This window comes from Aquarana catesbeiana, linkage group LG07 (assembly GCF_042186555.1).
Source record: "Aquarana catesbeiana isolate 2022-GZ linkage group LG07, ASM4218655v1, whole genome shotgun sequence".
NCBI classification, from domain to species: Eukaryota; Metazoa; Chordata; class Amphibia; order Anura; family Ranidae; genus Aquarana; species Aquarana catesbeiana.
This window is the reverse complement of record NC_133330.1, coordinates 99,087,209-99,104,292: the sequence shown is the minus strand read 5'-3', so window position 1 is coordinate 99,104,292 and position 17,084 is coordinate 99,087,209. Positions and strand designations below refer to the sequence as shown.

Below are 17,084 nucleotides of genomic sequence, written 5' to 3'. Positions count from 1 at the left end.
TTAACTGACAATTGCACAGTCATGCGACGTACCCAAACAAAATTGATGTCCTTTTTTTTTACACAAATAGAGCTTTCTTTTATTGGTATTTGATCACCTCTGCGTTTTTTATTATTTACACTATAAACAAAAAAAGAGCGTCAATTAAAAAAAAAAAAAAACATTTTTTACTTTCTGCTATAAAACATTTCCACAAAAAAAATTGTAAAAAAACAAATGTATTTATCAGTTTAGGGCGATATGTATTCTGTTACATATTTTTGGTAAAAAAATCCCAATATGAGTATATTGATTGGTTTGCGCAAAAGTTATCGCGTCTACAAAATCGGGAATAGATTTACGGCATTTTTTAAATTGATTTTTTAGTAGTAATGGTGGCGATCAATGATTTTTAGCGGTTCTGCGACATTGTGGCAGACAGATCAGACACCTAACCAACATTTTTTACACTTTTTTGGGAACCAGTCACATTATTACAGTAATCAGTGCTAAATAAATGCACTGTTGTACTAATGTCACTGGCAGGGAAGGTGTTAAAATCAGGGGCGATCAAGGGGTTAAATGTGTTCCCTGCAGGTGTTTTCTAACTGTATGGGGGACTGTGTGACTGGACAAACAAACAGATCCATCTTCCTGCTTAGCAGAAAGACAGGATCTGTGTGATCTCCCCTGTCACAACAGAGATCCGTCTTGCTTACACAGGCAGATCCCCATTCTGTCACTGCGGGGAAAGATCGCGGATGGCTGGCGGACATCAAGTCCACCGGACCCGCTGATTGGCTCCCCCACTGGCCAATGGGAGTGCGCGCGCCCACAAAAGCGAGTTCCCGAGCCGACATACACCTATGGCGATTTGCGGGTTAATGCCACCTTACTGCAGTATAATGACGGTGGTTGGTCTGCAAGTGGTTGAAACAGTTGTAAACCCTGTAAAAAAAAAAAAAAAAAAAAAAACACCCTGTAAGACAAAGGCATAATGAGCTAGTATGCACCGCTTGCTAGTTCATTATGAAATACTTACCTTAGAACGAAGCCCCCGCAGCGGCGGCCGGTCACTGCTGAGGGGGCTGACATTTTTCCCTGGCGTTACTTCTGGGTTCGTGGGATCCGGTACTGTGAGTGGCTGGAGCCACAATGACATCACTCCCGCGCACGCATGCGGGAGCCCTCAGTTCCGGCAAGAAGCTTTGAAGTTCCGGCATGATACACCGGACCTTCAGAGTGCATGCGCTGATGATGTCAGTGGCTGCATGCAGGGTGAATATCTCCTAAATGGTGCACAGTCTAGGAGACATTAATTTTACCTACAACTAAGCCTTATCATAGGCTTACCTGTAGGTAAAAATCACAAAGCGGGTATACAACTGCTTTAATGGGAAACATATGGAGGAGGTGTCATCCACCTACTGCAACACACACCCTGCCCTTACATGCTGCCATGGATCGGTGCCAGTATTTGATACAATGTTCCATTTTCCTGGTGCCAACATGTGGTAGTATGCTACCATGGATTGGCACCAGGAAAGGAAAGTTATGGAAATCGTTTGATACAAATTTCAATTTTTCAATCGGGGAACCATGTAGCTTTTTTATCTTGGGAATTTTTTATTTTTTTTTATCTTGCTGAAACAAAGTTTCCTTCTTTAGTACTTGCTTGAGGTGATTGTTGTAGCGTTTTAGTGCACTTGCAACAGAAACAATTGAGTACTATAAGTGATACTTTTTTTGTGTGTACCAAAGTCCTTAATAGATAATCACTGAGTCCAGCTCCAAACATTTGACCTTAGCACTCCTAAATGAGAAGATTTCCTTTTATCTCAGTTCTGATACAATAACTACCGAAGATTAGGCAATGCAGAAAAGCAGAAGAATGTTTAGTGAGAACACGAAGAAGAAAGAAATGGGGGCGTGAGGGGAGGTGGTATCCACCTCAGACAGACATGAGACACAGACAGAGGGCGGGAATAGAATCACAAAGACAGAACACAAAGAGGAGCGTGTGGAGGGAGGAGAGACTGAGGTGTGTCATGGAGTCCGGGGAGGCGACAATACATGTCAGGGTAGAGAACGCTTCTTAAAAATGCGCGCTCTTTAGGTAATATGGTAATAGGCCGTTCTTTGCACTGCTTCGGCCTCCGCACACTTATGACGTCTTGTGGTACAGAAGCAGTTAAATGAGGCAAGGAGCCAAGTACAGCCTTTTCCTGCAGAGAGAGACAGTGCAAAGTCTGCCCCCACCCTTCCCATTCAAACCCTCCAACAAGGAGGCCGCCTCAGCTCTGACTGACAGGAAAGACGACCAATGTGCTTCCTGTGTGAGGAGAATGCGGACAGCTGCATCCTCAGATGACAGCACAGTGTGTGTTGGTGTCACTGTCACCTGCGCGCACACAACGAGGCTGACAACGGTACTTTGTGAGCGGCTCTTTGTCACTTTCTCAGTCTCCTTTCTTTTGTTTGTGTCTGTCTGTCCCTCTGCTGCTGTGTTATCATTCTTTGCTGTTATGTCTAATGACTTGTTATAGGTGGAATGTCTTCCCCTGTGACTGGACCCTGCTCACCCCCTCTCTATTACTTGCTCATTATCTTGGATGTGTTTTTTCATTGCTTGTCATCTTGCTGTCACATTGGATACTATTGATTCTGTCATTTTGTATTTTAGAACATGTTCAGGCAAGCTGTGTGTGTGTGTGTGTGTTTTTTTTTTTTTTTGTTTGTTTGTTTTTGCTTTATTGAGTTTCTGATTCATATTCTTTAATTCTATTGTTTTTCCTATCAGGATGAAACGGCCTCTTTGGCGCAGACTGTTATACATCTACCTCATTGGCGCGGTATTGACCATCGGACAGAAGACTGGATGAGTGACCGGTGAAGAGCATCTTTGTGCTGTCTCTCTACAAAAACAACCAAGGTGACTATGCTTTGGGTATCACGCCTATTGCAGCTGTTGTAAGAGAAAATGATAAACATCGGGATTGTAATCCATTTACGACCATCTGACACTAATGCCTAGCTCCCAGCTGTCCCTGATTTCGAGGGACTGTCCCTGATTTGGAACAACGTCACTCAGTCCTCCTCATTTGTCCCTCATGGTTTGATCTATATAGCTGTATATAAAATGCACTTTTTATCTATCAAAAAGTGTTTTCCAGAGCTAAACCTTTCATCTGGTTTCTAAATTGCTGCATTTGTAAATTCCAAAAGCCAATATAAAGGAATAGTATTGGTAAAAAAAAGCACATGTGGGTTTAACCAATCTTGTTTTTTTTTTTTTTTTGTACAATTCTCCTTTAAGGGGGCATGGCAAGGGATGTGCCCCATACTTTTGTTGATAGGTGTCCCTCCATTCCCATCTCAAAAAGTTGGAAGGTATGCTAATGTCCAGCAGCAAAAGAGTGAAAGGGTGGGCTTTAAAGAGGTTGTGAATTGGATGCGAGTTTCCCTGCATCCAATTCGCATGTCAGGAGATTGTGACTGACTCTCTATGGAGTTGGTTCACACATCTCCGGGACGGCTGCGGAGCAAATTGCACAGGAGTACTGTTCGTTTTCTGGTCCATTTTCAGGTTTAAATTCGGAACTGAAATCGGACCTGAAACATTGAACAGGGACGCATCAGACCGCTGCTGTGAGCTGCTCCGTGCGGCAGTCTGAACCCAGCCTGAAGCAAACATTTATTATGTTGCAGCTTACCAATTCTTAGATGTAATGGCTGCATTATTCTTTCTTGCTTTTTTAGGCTTTATCTTTATTTTTACCTGGTGATCTGGCCAGTAAGTATGTTTTTCAACAGAACAAGCTGTTCTGCAGATGTAGAGGGTTGAAACAAACCTTTTACCACTGACACAGGTGCTCACAACGATCAACTTTTATTTACGTAAAACCTTTATCCAAAAAGGAAAAAAAAACTAACTGCTTAAAGTGTGGGGGTTACATAAAAAGTAAAAATAAACATACATTCTCATCAGTGTGATGCTGCAGATGTCCCCCACCAGAACTATGCAATCAAATGACCACTAGTTGCTCAGGTCTCAGTCAGCTCTGAGCAGAGAGTGGTGACTGTCAGTCATCGCTCTCCACTCTGTTCCTTCCAGTGCTCACTGGAGTCACTGGCTGGAGAGGTGCAGCTGGCTTCAGCTCTCAGCTGTGCACTGGGAGACTGAGGCAGCTGTCAATCAGGCAACTGGTTAGATCACGACAATATGGTCGGCATCTTTCCAGAGTTTGGAGCTGCTCTGTGACATCAGCTGACAGCGGGCTTTAGCCTGCTGTCCACTGATTCTAGGTCACAGGAGTGCACTTGCTTTTGCCCAGAAGAGAAGTATGGCAAAAAAAAAAACTTTGACCATACTTGTCTTTTAACCACTCCAGCCCCGGAAGGATTTGCCCCCTTAATGACCAGGTCATTTTTTGCGATATGGCACTGCGTCACTTTAACTGACAATTGCATGGTCGTGCGACGTTGTACCCAAACAAAATTGACGTCCTTTTTTTCCCACAAATAGAGCTTTCTTTTGGTGGTATTTGATCACCTCTGCGACAATTTTGAAAAACAAATACTTTTTTTTTTTTTTTTTTACTTTTTGCTATACTATAATACATAGCCAAAAAAAGTATTCATCAGTTTAGGCCGATATTTATTCTTCTACATATTTTTGGTAAACTTAATTGCAATAGGTGTATATTGATTGGTTTGCGCAAAACAAAATAGGGGATAGATTTATGGCATTTTTATTATTTTACTAGTAATGGCAACGATCTTAGATTTTTAGTGGGACTGCGACATTGTGGCAGGAAGATCGGACACTTTTGACACTTTTTTGGGACCATTGACATTTATGCCTCGTTTCCACCGAGCGGATCGGTTCGGGTCGGATCGGTTTGGAAGGCCTAGAATGGTCCGGCCTATTCAGGCGAGCATTTCCACTGCAAATCAGACCGACAGGGGCCATACGTGGGTTTAGAAAAAATGCCTAGCATGGCGTCACAGGTCCACCAATCAATGGAATGTATCGTAGCTCCGCCCTAACCGAACCGTTCCATTTTCTATGGCCCCACATCTGAAGCAGGACCCTGAATGGAGTGGTTCGGCTCGGTTGTATGGGCCGCTTTCATAATGGAAACACCCATTATAGTGTACCGTACCGAACCGATCCGCTCTGTGGAAACGAGGCATTATAAAGCAATCAGTGCTATAAATAGTCATTGATTACTGTGTAAATGTCACTGACAGGGAAAGGGGTTAACACTAGGGGGCGATCAAGGGGTTAAAGGTGTTCCCTAGGTGTGTTCTAACTGTAGGGGGGATGTTCTGCCAGGGACATGACAGAAATCACTGTTCCCAATTGCCAGGAACAGTAGATCTGTGTCATGTCATTAGGCAGAACAGGGAATCGCCTTGTTTACAAAGGCAGTTAGTTCCCTATTCTGCCTCTGTAATAGGCGTGCCTGCGTGAGCCGCTGTACAGCTACGGCGATTTGCGCAGAAGAGTCAACCATATAACGGCGGCGGCTGGTCGGCAAGCAGTTAAACAGTGTTTGCTAGACTTTGCTGGACTTTGGCTTCAATTTGTTAGTGCATCTAAATCTACTAATGCATCTAACACTCTCTTCCTCCTAAACTGGCAGTTCTGCTATCCAAAGGTACCCTTCCGCTCTTTCATCAAGAGTGTAAGTACTTTAATACAAGAGGTGTGTTACTTGCTGGGTCACCAGGTGAAAACAGAGGGGGAAAAAAAAGCTTAAAAAAACAAATGCAGCCACTACATCCTATGGCCCGTACACACGATCCAAAAATCGGACAAAAAATACAGTTTTCAAAGCGATTGTACGATAATCAGGTTGTTAGCACAGAGATTTCGGGAGCCGATCATGACAGTTCATCCTATATTATCCGATTGAACAAACACAAATTTTTTTCTGGTTTTGGGTTTAAAGCGTTCGTTACCCCAATACTTCATATTCCTGATATGTGCCTGCTGTACCATGTACTTGTATGAGAAAGTATCCCGTTCTCTTTGAATTGCTTCCTTTATGTGAAATCCCAGATGTTTTTGCTAGTCCCCTTGCTTTCCTAATAAATACTGACCACACTAAGCAGGAGAGGACACTGTGGTCAGTTCTCTGTGTACTCTCCTCCAATGATCAGACTTACCCCCCCGCTGCACAGCCGTTAATTGGGAATGCTCCCCCCTAGCTCTTATGCAGCTGAGAATGGAGGGAATGTGATCACCTATAAAAAAGGGAAAACAATGTATTTAGAATGTGTGTTTTTTTTTGTTTTTTTTGTTTTTTTTTATACAAAAATGTTTTGCCTTTCATTTCTATTTTAAACTGAATGGGTTGTTTTTACAGAGTGATCGTTTACAATCACTTTAATACTATTTAAAGCTGCATGCACACAAGTGTACTAAAATACTGCAATGTATGCTGGATCTTTCTGCCAGAAGCTGGTGAAAAATCCAGTGTAGAAAATGCTAGTTTTAGCCTGTAATTAATGCAGGTTTACAAACAGATGTGGATTAGAAGACACTAAACTTATTTTATTGGCTAGAATATATTTATTTGTTACATAGTGAGTTTGAAAAAAGACACAAGTCCATCCAGTTCAACCATAAAAAAAAAAAAAAATAAATAAATAAATAAAATAAAAAATATTATCGTACAATCCCATATACCCACAGTTGATCTAGAGGAAGGCGAAAAGGAAAACCTAGAAAAGCATGATCCAATTTGCTACAGCAGGGGAAGAAATTCCTTCCTGATCCCAGAGAGGCAATCGGATTTTCCCTGGATCAACTTTACCTATAAATGTCAGTACCCAGGTAGATTATGTACATTTAGGAAAGAATCCAGGCCTTTCTTAAAGCAATCTACTGAGCTGGCCAGAACCACCTCTGGAGGGAGTCTATTCCACATTTTCACAACTCTTACTGTGAAGAAACCTTTCCGTATTTGGAGATGAAATCTCTTTTCCTCTAGGCGTAAAGAGTGCCCCCTTGTCCTCAGTGCTGACCGTAAAGTGAATAACTCAGCACAAAAGTTCACTATATGGACCCCTTATATATTTGTACATGTTGATCTTATCCCTCCTTAATCTCCTCTTCTCAAGAGTGAATAAATTCAGTTCCTCTAATCTTTCCTCATAGTTGAGCTCCTCTCCAGTTCCCCGATATCCTTTTTGAGAACTGGTGCCCAAAACTGAATTGCATATTCCAGATGAGGTCTAATGCCGCGTACACACGGTCGGACTTTTCAGCTACAAAAGTCCGACAGCCTGTCCGACAGACTTTCGACGGACTTGCGGCGGACTTTCTAACGAACAGACTTGCCTACACACGATCACACAAAAGTCCGTCGAATTCTTACGTGATGACGTACACCGGACTAAAATAAGGAAGTTGATAGCCAGTAGCCAATAGCTGCCCTAGCGTGGGTTTTTGTCCGTCAGACTAGCATACAGACGAGCGGATTTTTCGACCGGACTCGAGTCCGTCGGAAAGATTTGAAGCATGTTTCAAATCTAAAGTCCGTCGGATTTGAGGCTGAAAAAGTCAGTTGAAAGTCCGGAGAAGCCCACACACGATCGGATTACCAGCCAGCTTTAGTCCGTCAGCGTCCGTTGGACTTTTGTAGACGAAAAGTCCGACCGTGTGTACGCGGCATTACTAATGATTTGAACAGGGGCAAAATGATATCTCTCTCTGGAGTCATTACCTCTCTTAATACATGAAAGGACTTTTCTTTGGAAACCGCAGCTTGGCATTGCATGCTATTATTGAGCTTATGATCTTCCAAAACCACCAGATCCTTCTCCACCATTGATTCCCCCAGTTGTACTCCCCCTAGTATGTATGATGCATGAATATTCTTAGCCCCCAAGTGCATAACCTTACATTTATCAACTCTAAACCTCATTTGCCACATAGCCGCCCAATTAGACAGTGCAATGAGGTCGGCTTGTAAATTGGAGACATCCTGTAAGGACGTTATTCCACTGCATAGCTTGGTGTCATTTGCAAAAACAGAAATGTTACTTTTAATCCCAGACCCAATATCATTTATAAAGGTATTAAAAAGTAAGGGTCCCAGCACTGAACCTTGGAGTACACCACTGATAACCTTAGACCATTCAAAGTAAGAATCATTAACCACTACTCTCTGAATTCTGTCTTTTAGCCAGTTTTCTATCCATTTACAAACTGATCTTTCCAAGCCTGTAGACTTTACCTTACACATGAGCCGTGTGTGGGGAACTGTATCAAACGCTTTTGCAAAATCCAAGTATACCACGTCCACAGCCACCCCTCTGTCCAAGGTTTTACTTACCTCTTCATAAAAAGAAATCAGGTTTGTTTGACAACTTCTGTCTTTCATGAATCCATGCTGTCTGTTGCTTAAAATATTTTTTCCAGCAAGAACTCGTCTATGTGGTCTTTTATTAAACTCTCCAGTATCTTCCCGACTATAGAAGTTAAACTAACAGGTCTATAGTTACTTGGTAAAGACTTTTGTTCCCTTTTTAAATATAGGCACCACATTGGCCCTACGCCAATCCAGTGGTACTATTCCCATCATTAATGAGTCCCTAAAGATTAGATACAATGGCGTTGTAATTACAGAGCTCAATTCTTTTAGGATGGGTGGATACCATCTGGTCCAGGTGCTTTATCCACCTTTATTCTGTCTAAATATTTCTGGACCATATCCCTTTTGAGCCATTGTGGATCATTTGGGGCTGTGTCACTACCACCCCCATTATGGACATGAGCTCCCCCATGCTCCTTTGTATACACAGCTGAAGAAAGTATTTGATAAGTATTTAATAAATTTGCCTTCTCTTTGTCCCCAGTCACCTACTCTAGATTATTTTGTAAAGGGCCTACATACTCAGACCTGACCTTTTTACTATTAATATATTTGAAGAATTTTTTGGGGTTTGTCCTACTATCTTTTGCAATCTGTCGTTCATTTTGAGTTTTTGCATCCTTGATTTCCTTTTTACATATTCTGTTATATTCTTTGTAACATTTAAACGACACTAGTTTTCCTTCATTGTTATATTTTTTAAAAGCTCTTTTTTTATTGTTTATAGCTATTTTAACTTTGGCCGTGAGCCACAGGCTTTATTTTTAGCCTTTTAATCTTATTGCCCATGGAAATATACTTTGCAGTGAGTTCACAAACAGTCACTTTGAAAAATTCCCATGTCTCTTTTATTCTAGCCACGTTGAATACATTTTCTCTCCCCTACACTTCTGCACTGCAATGTTCCTCCGCATCCTCAAGTTCCACGAAAGGCCTTTCACTGTACTTGATGTAGGACTTGCAACTACTGGCGCATAGGGGAATAAAGTCTGCAGGCAGCAGTCTAGCAGTGCAAAGGAAGCAGGGGAACAGATAAGAATAACTGCTTTTCATGGTGCCCTAGACCTAAACGAGCATTTAACCCTTGCAGTGCGGGGAAACCCTACTGCAAGAGAGGATTTTGGCTTTTGTCAGAATTCAGCATTAAAGCTTAACTTCAGGCAGGTATAAAATACACAAACTAAAGCAAATCTGTAATCATACATCATTAAATGTAGGTTTAATAATTAACACCAGAAATGATTTGTATTGCATAATTACATTGGTCAAGCTTGGCACAATTAAAGTATGCATTGCTAATACCTGATGGGCTGCTGGGGAAGCTAAAAATCAATGTAGCAGTCAGTGATAATACAGTTGTAGCCACAATCTTCCGGGTCCTGCTGGGGGTTCAGCGCGAGCGAATGCCCCAATGTACACTGACCATGGGCTCAGCACTGCGGCCATTCATAGAACACCTTGTACTTTTTTTTTTAAGTTAATACAAGGTATTCTTTGATTGGACTAAATGGAGATTGTTGATGTCGCTGTCCAGTCACAGGCTGGAGTAGGTCCAGGACAACCTGGGCTCAGAGGAAGTGGGTTTAAGGATGCTGGCCATCAGTGGGGGAAATCCAGCAAAAGCTAGTTTTATCCTTTATTGGGCTATTCATTTTTATCTTTGGTATTTTTGGCTTGAGCTCTGTTTTAATTTAGTTTTACAGAAAATCTGTATATTGAAACCTACTGATTGCTATCGATATGATTGCATTTGTGGCCTTATATGAAGTCTAATTCCCACACTCGCATGTCTAGAATTTATTTTCCTGCCTACAGCCTTTCAGCTTGCCACTATTTTTTTCATAGGGCAGCTTTGTTGGAGGCCTGTAAAAGTCATTGAAGGATTTAACAAAGTTTTACTGTAAACTTGGTGCAAGGATCCACCCAAATAATTAGTTACTTCAATCACAAGGACTTTGAGAGAGCTGAGAAACTGATTCCCTGCTTGCCTACTAGACACGCTTAACCTGTTTCTGGCTGGAAATATATGCATCATATTTATTGTAATCATTTTCCCCCTCATTAGATGTGACTTTTTATACTTCTAAAGAAACTTTTTTGAAACCTGGAGGCAGCCATTGCTGACTTCACATTCTATAAATGCTATCTGCCTAGTTGTCACAAATCCATATTGATAATGACTTCTGACTTTAATACCCTGATATGCATACTTACAGGTCAGCAGCTTAAAAGGTACCAAAATAAGAGTCAGCAGAACACTCTGACAAGAACTTTTAGAAGGATGTCAGCAGTACCACTCGGGTGGACTGCATGTGTTTCAGTATGATGGTTTTTGCTCCACTTGATACACCTAAATAAGGTACACGTGTTTACAAGTGTTGAGCATTTTTTAAGCTCAAAATGCTGCTGCCAGGAGGAAAGGCATCTACAAAAGCTGGCAAAACGTCCAGCGTGCATGAGTCCTTACTAACACAATGGAACTTATCTGCACAAAAAATGTTTTGGTTACAAAAACTGCAAATTACATTCCAATAGCATAAATAAATTGTTTTACAGATAAAAAAAAGTTACTGCAGCTGTAATATTTTCAATAAAAACAAAGTCCCAGTAATAGTATGAATTGTAGCTGAAATATAACCAGTGATGCATGATGTCCAATGTAGCGGACAGATGATTAATTGTAATTTCAGCCAAAGATAAAATCAAAATTAGTAAAATTTAATTACAATAAGGTTTTACCTGATGTTACCATATTTTTTTTTTTTTTAACCTCCGATGGTCTCCTTCTATAGACGTTGTGGCAAAATATTCCTGAGCTGTTCAACTTTTCTAGGTTTCTGTCAGCCATCTTGGTTTTGATAAATTTTTGTTGCACTTACAATGGCTTTCCAGTGGGTGGCAGAGTATGAGGTAACACACTAGTGTCCACTGTATTGGTCGATATGAATCTATACATTCAGAACCCCTGCATTTACAAGAAAATCGCTTTTAAATAGTTATCCACTGTAGTGACCACTATGCATGAAAAGGTTAAATGTTTTTATTTTCCTGAAAATGTAGCATTTCTTTTAATTAGTCTTTCATACAGACTATATATTTGGAGTTTCATGAAAAAAGTGCCAAAAGTATTTATTTTTATAGGTTTGTTGCTGGGTAATTGCTGGGTTCGGTTGCATTCATCTATCTGTTTGGTTGGTTTTCAAAGCTGTTTGGTTATTGGAAGGACTTGTTTTTTTTTTCTTCAACCAAGCTATGTTCGGAATTGGTTAAAATTGCTAGAAAATCTGTGTGTTTGTGTGTCCTACATTGCTGTACACTAGGAGCATTTTCTATCCTGCCCTTTGTACAGCACACAGTTTGGAAGCATGCGCTATTATTGGAGGTATGGGCACAGACATATCAATCCTATGGTTGTCAACAGACAAACTGCTAGTTGCTGTTCATTTTTCAGGAAAAAGGTACAGCATATTGTTCTCTTATGGCTCTGGCCTTCCTGGTTGGACTTAGATCAAAAGTCATAAATTCAAATCCAAGCTGCAGCATAATTAAGATCATGTGTCTAAAACGAAAGTAAAAGTACTTTAAAAAGAGAAACCCATTCATAAATTCAGGACCCAGATTCATAAGAGGTTTTGGTTTGTGAGTTTTGAATTCTCTGATAAAGCAAGGAGAGTGGTAGATTGGAGCTGTAACCCATGTCAACCAGTTTCCTTGCTGCTTGGTTTCCTAGTGCATGGTTTCTCTGAACTCTGGGGTTGCTGGGGTTCTCAGAAAGTTCATGACTGAAACGAAAATCATATTTTATTTTGCACTATGAGATACCAGCATGGTGGATACCATTGTCAGTTTTGAAGCCAGATAGGTAGGGGTGTTCTAAATGGTAGGTCATGTACTTCAGGGAGAATGGTGGGCTGCTTACTCCTGAAAAACCTCCCCCAATTTTGTATGTTACACTGACTGATTTACGGGAGCAAACAGGTCTGCCATTATGTCCAAAAATTTTAGAGAAGAATTTTAGGCCTACCTAAATAAGGTAAAAATTAAGCAGATAATTAACAAAAAGAAAAGCTAAAGGGTGTTTTTTTTTTTTTTTTTCTCTTCTTACACTGCTGATTTGCTGTCGAGTTGATATTCTTTTGTGGGCGAAGATAAAATAATTAAAGTAGGCTGATAAACTCGCCAAAATAAATAAATCTAAAGAAAAGTACAGCGTTGACAATTGTATTGGATTATTATATCTATTATGCACCAATCCACACTATTGTACCGTGAGCTGTAGATATAATTTCATGCAGGGGTTTTGATGAGACCTAATAATGATTTAAGGATGGAACAGAGGTTCCATAGCTCTGTTTAAGCACTAACCAGGCCACCTTGCCGTATATGCAGGAATGTTTCTAATTTGCTTTGGCAGGGAGAAAATGAACAGTGTAAGCAGTAGGAGGGTGAGGTTGCTGGGTGAACCTTTTTTTAGCTTGTTCTGCAATATAGGAAATATAAAAGTACCTACAACATATGTTTACTATTCAAAAATGTGGCAGTAGGAAGGTGGGTTGAATTGCTGTCAGCTCCCCCATTCTGATATGGACCTGTCCTCCTCTTTAGTTGTCATTTCCCAAAAGGTGACCTAGCTAGAAGCTTATTACCTGAAAAAGCTTCTGCATGTGCAAACTATCCAAAAATAAAGTCAGCAAAGTATATCAGAGATGTGAGCACACTGCAAAGGGGCTTGTTTTATTGATCGTTGTCCTTACTGGAAATATATCCTTCCTGCATTGTGATGCCGATGTTTATCCCAGCATAATGCTGCATACCAGAACTTCCAACATAATTCATTTTTTCCCCACACTAGAATTGTCCTCACCTATGCGATCCGATTCCTGTTCACAGTTCGCACTGCGATCTGTGAACCGATCTGGGGGTGTCATTAACAATGTAATGACACCTGCAGCTGTTCGCAGAAGGCAGTGTGAACTGCCTGCGGGAGAGGAGCGATGCGGGAACCAGTGCTGTAATCGTGCTGGTTCCTGCATCGCATCAATGTGAACCTAAAGGAAATGATTAATATTATTGATCCTCCCCCACTGAAGGTTTTGGGAGACAGGGAGACTGAAAAGCACAGAATGCTTGACCGAAGGCTGGGATCCAGACACAAGGGGCACAGCCCACCCTCTGGAGTTTATTTACGAAAGGCAAATCCACTTTGCACTACAAGTGCACTTGTAAGTGCACTCGCTATAGATATGAGGGGAAGCTCTGCTGATTTTATCATCCAATCATGTGCAAGCTAAAATGCTGTTTTTATTCTAATTTCATGAAAGCAAGGATGCTGTGCAGAATAATATCTCCTAGGTCAGTGTTTCTCAACTCCAGTCCTCAAGGCGCACCAACAGATCATGTTTTCAGGATTTCCCTCAGATGAAACAGCTGTGGTAATTACTAAGGCAGTGAAACTGATCAAATCACCTGTGCAAAATAGTGGAAATCCTGAAAACCTGACCTGTTGGTGTGCCTTGAGGACTGGAGTTGAGAAACACTGTCCTAGGCTACAATTGCACCCAGAGGCCATCTAAAAGCTCTGCTCATTTTAGCAGTGGTAGAATTGTAGAAAATCACATTTCCTTTCCATTTTATTTACCACTTTAAATTTGATGTTTATAGTTACCCTTCAAAATAAACATTGCAGTATGTGGAAAGCTTGGATGCCTAGGAATATTCAAAACCATAAACCAGGTAGCTATTTGAGGACCTAAGGTCTTGGGGTATCCAAAAAGTTGTGCCTTGGATACAAAGTGAATTTAGATTTCAGGATAAACTTAATATATATCTACAATATCCCACAAAAGTGAGTACACCCCTCACATTTTTGTAACAATTTTATTATATCTTTTCATGTGACAACACTGAAGAAATGACACTTTGCTACAATGTAAAGTAGTGAGTGTACAGCTTGTATAATAGTGTAAATTTGCTGTCCCCTCAAAATAACTCAACACACAGCCGTTAAAGTGGTTGTACACCCTGTACAACCACTTTTACCTACAGGTAAGCCTATATTAAGGCTTACCTGTAGGTGCTTGAAATATCTCCTAAACCTCCGCGGTTTAGGAGATATTTACTAAAAATACGAGCGCCGATGACTATGGCGCATGTGTCAGTGTCATCGGCGTATGCGCCCTTTAGAAAGGGAACATCATGCCGTTTCTAATAGGGGCCATGCCGTGACTGGCGGTTCCCGCGCGGAAGTCACTAGTCACGGCATGGCCCCTATTAGAAACGGCATGATGTTCCCTTTCTAAAGGGCGCATACGCCGATGACACTGACACATGTGCCATAGTCATCGCGCTCGTATTTTTGCACACTATTTTGCGATGCATAGTAGCCCATTATGCTTTACCTTTGCAGGGAAATAAAGTGGAAGTAAAACCCACCAGGGTTTACTTCCTCTTTAATGTCTAAACCGCTGGCAACAAAAGTGAGTACACCCCTAAGTGAAAATATCCAAATTGGGCCCAATTAGCCATTTTCCCTCCTCAGTGTCATGTGACTAGTTAGTATTAGAAGGTCGCAGGTGTGTTAAATTTGGTGTTATCTCTCTCACTCTCTCATACTGGTCACTGGAAGTTCAACATGGCACCTCATGGCAAAGAACCCTCTGAGGATCTGAAAAAAAGAATTGTTGCTCTATATAAAGATGGCCTAGGCTATAAGAAGATTGCCAAGACTCTGAAACTGAGTTGCAGCATGGTGGCCAAGACCATACAGCAGTTTAACAGGACAGGTTCCACTCAGAACAGGCCTCGCCATGGTCGACCAAAGAAGTTGAGTGCACTTGCTCAGCGTCCTATCCAGAGGTTGTCTTTGGGAAATAGAAGCATGAGTGCTGCCAGCTTTGCTGCAGAGGTTGAAGGGGTGGGGGGGTCAGCCTGTCAGTGCTCAGACCATACGCCACACACTGCATCAAATTGGTCTGCATGGCTGTCATCCCAGAAGGAAGCCTTTTCTAAAAATGATGCACAAGAAAGCCCGCTAACAGTTTGCTGAAGACAAGCAGACTAAGGACATGAATTACTAGAACCATGTCCTGTAGTCTGATGAGACCAAGATAAACTTATTTGGTTCAGATGGTGTCAAGCGTGTGGGGCGTAAACCAGGTGAGGAGTGCCACAAGGGTGTCTTTATTACAGTCAAGCGTGGGAGTGTCATGGTCTGGGGCAGCAAATTTACACTGTTATACAAGCTGTACACTCACTACTTTACATTGTAGAAAAGTGTGATTTCTTCAGTGTTGTCACATGAAAAGATATAATAAAATATTTCCGAATATGTGAAGGTTGTACTCACTTTTGTGAGATACCGTAAATCCGAAACTTTTTTTTTTTTTCAATTTTGGATAAAATGGGGACTGGCTAAAAATCCTGTTAGGTTTTGTTTGATGTATTTGGCCTGCTAGGGAGTTCTCCCTTAGACGTCTGTCCTAAATTTTGATGTTTACATCCAGAGCACTAAGTGCCATTTCTTTCCGCTGAATTGTTTCTCTGCTATCTGTCAATTATAAATCATTTTACTGACACTAATGCCGCATACACACGGTCGGACTTTTCAACCGGACTTGTCCGACAGACACTGATGGACCAAATCCGGCGGACAATCCGATCCTGTGTGGGCTTCCCCGGACCTTCAACGGACTTTTCCAGTCGCAAATCTGACGGACTTTAGATTTGGAACATGCTTCAAATCTTTACGTCGTAACTCTGCCGGACCCAGAACTCCGCTCGTCTGTATGCTAGTCCGATGGACAAAAACTGACACTAGGGCAGCTATTGGCTACTGGCTATCAACTTCCTTATTTTAGTCTGGTGTATGTCATCACGTACGAATCTGTCGGACTTTGGTGTGATCGCGTGTAGGCAAGTTCGGTCGTTAGAAAGTCTGTTGAAGGTCCGCCAAAAGTCAGTCGAAAGTCTGTCGAAAGTCTGTCGAAAGTCTGTCGAAAGTCTGTCGGACGGGCTGTTGGACTTTTGTAGCTGAAAAGTCCGACCGTGTGTACGCGGCATAAAAGGTAATGTTGACAGGGGAGGGAGTTCCTGTGTGAAGGAGAGGGGGGGTTTCCCTTCCCTCCAGTCAGCTCTCACTGAGCTCTGCAGAGTGTAATTTCAGCTCCCTGTCCTCTGCTTTATGAAAGCTCAGGCAAGCTGTATAAATTCTGCACTTTGAGTGGCTATAGAGAAGAGCAAACCGCAGATAAACGGGTAGAAATTCTAGTGCCTTGAAAAAGTATTCACACCCCTTGAAATTTTCCACATTTTGTCATGTTGCAACCAAAAACGTAAATGTATTTTATAGGGATTTTATGTTATAGACCAACACAAAGTGAGTGGCACATAATTGTGAAGTGGAAGAAAAATGATAAATGGTTTTTAATTTTTTTTTTTTTTACAAATAAATATGTGAAAAGTGCGGCATACATTTGTATTCGGCCCCCGAGTTAATACTTTATAGGACCACCTTTCACTGCAATTACAGCTGCAAGTCTTTTTGGGTATGTCTCTACCAGCTTTGCACATCTAGAGTGAAATTTTTGACCATTCTTCTTTGCAAAATAGCTCAAGCTCTGTCAGATTGGATGGAGGGCGTCTGTAAACAGCAATTAACAAGTCTTGCCACAGATTCTCAATTGGATTTAGGTCTGGACTTTGACTGGGCCATTCGAACAC

At 41.4% G+C, this 17,084-nt stretch overlaps 1 protein-coding gene across 1 annotated transcript in view; it reads left to right on the top strand.

Annotated features, from left to right (window-relative positions):
- Nucleotides 1-2,140: 2,140 nt before the first annotated feature.
- Nucleotides 2,141-17,084, top strand: part of SUN2 (Sad1 and UNC84 domain containing 2) — a gene marked incomplete in the record, with an annotated part of 201,639 nt that continues 186,695 nt past the window's right edge. Inside the window, 2 exon segments of the mRNA XM_073592532.1 lie at nucleotides 2,141-2,415; nucleotides 2,780-2,911.